The sequence below is a fragment of the Marmota monax genome, unplaced genomic scaffold (genome assembly GCF_021218885.2).
Source record: "Marmota monax isolate L192 unplaced genomic scaffold, Marmota_monax_Labrador192_F-V1.1 WCK01_AAM20220418_F8-fsc00136, whole genome shotgun sequence".
Classification (NCBI taxonomy): domain Eukaryota; kingdom Metazoa; phylum Chordata; class Mammalia; order Rodentia; family Sciuridae; genus Marmota; species Marmota monax.
The window spans coordinates 4,118,711-4,119,687 of record NW_026693905.1 but is presented as its reverse complement, the minus strand read 5'-3'; the positions used below and the strand labels follow the sequence as shown (position 1 = coordinate 4,119,687).

The window sequence follows — 977 nt, the reverse complement described above, 5'->3', positions numbered from 1 at the left end:
GGTTCAGGGTACGACTCAGTGGCAGAATCTAGGGCCTTAGTATGTGCAAAGTCCTGGGTTCAATACTTAGCACCCTAAATTTAAACAAAACAAAAAAGGGAAGTAGGTATTTGAGAAAAGTTGTAGTACAATCTTTTTTAATGTGTATTTTGTTGCATGGCTTTTTTAAGTTTATTGAATGAAAGAGTTAGTTATACTAGTTAAATGATGACTCCAAATGGTTACATTCTACAAGCTGTGAGGTTTTAAAACTTGTGACAAGGGACCGAAGAGAGATACTACTCATTGCAAGGAAATCCTCCCTTAAGCTTCAGTGAGTCACAAACACTTAAAATCCATGAACCTTCAGCTGATGGTCCTTGCCCAATACAGTCTCTATCAGGAACTGGCATATGTTTTGGGGATGGTCACTTTGTAGCTGAATTTCTTGTCCATATTCTGGATCTCAGTTATAGTATCATTGCAGGACATTTCTTCTTAAGTGCCTTCACTACTTTCTTTTTGTCAACATCATTAGAGATTCCTCGGACAGTAATAAGGGTCTTCCTGCCATTTCTCTATTGAATTCTTACATTAATATAATCCTCAGAGCCAGCAGGAAGCAAGTCATCACCCTTGTTTGCATCAGCAAAAGTCAAAAGAGCAGAGGGTCTGGAGAGCAGACCTATGGCTTGCAGAAGGCATGGTGGCTGCAGGAGAAGGTGGGTGTCAGAACCCAGTGTCATGAAGTAAGGGAGCATGAAGGCTAGGCTGCTGAGTCCTAGGGGGTGGCTTAGTGACCAGGTCATATCACCATCTTTTTAAAATATTTTTTTAGTTGTAGGTGGACATGATGCCTTTATTTTTATTAATTCATTTTTATGCGGTGCTGAGGATTGAACCCAGAGCCTCACCTGCGGTAGGTGACCACTCTACCACTGAGTCACAACCCAAGCCCCCCCATGTCACCATCTTATTGAGTGATTTCTTCCAAGAGT

The 977-nt window shown here is 41.4% G+C and overlaps 1 pseudogene; it reads right to left on the bottom strand.

Annotated features, from left to right (window-relative positions):
• Window positions 1-328: 328 nt before the first annotated feature.
• On the bottom strand, window positions 329-684 carry LOC124105684 (eukaryotic translation initiation factor 1-like; annotated as a pseudogene).
• Between the last annotated feature and the right edge of the window lie 293 nt (window positions 685-977).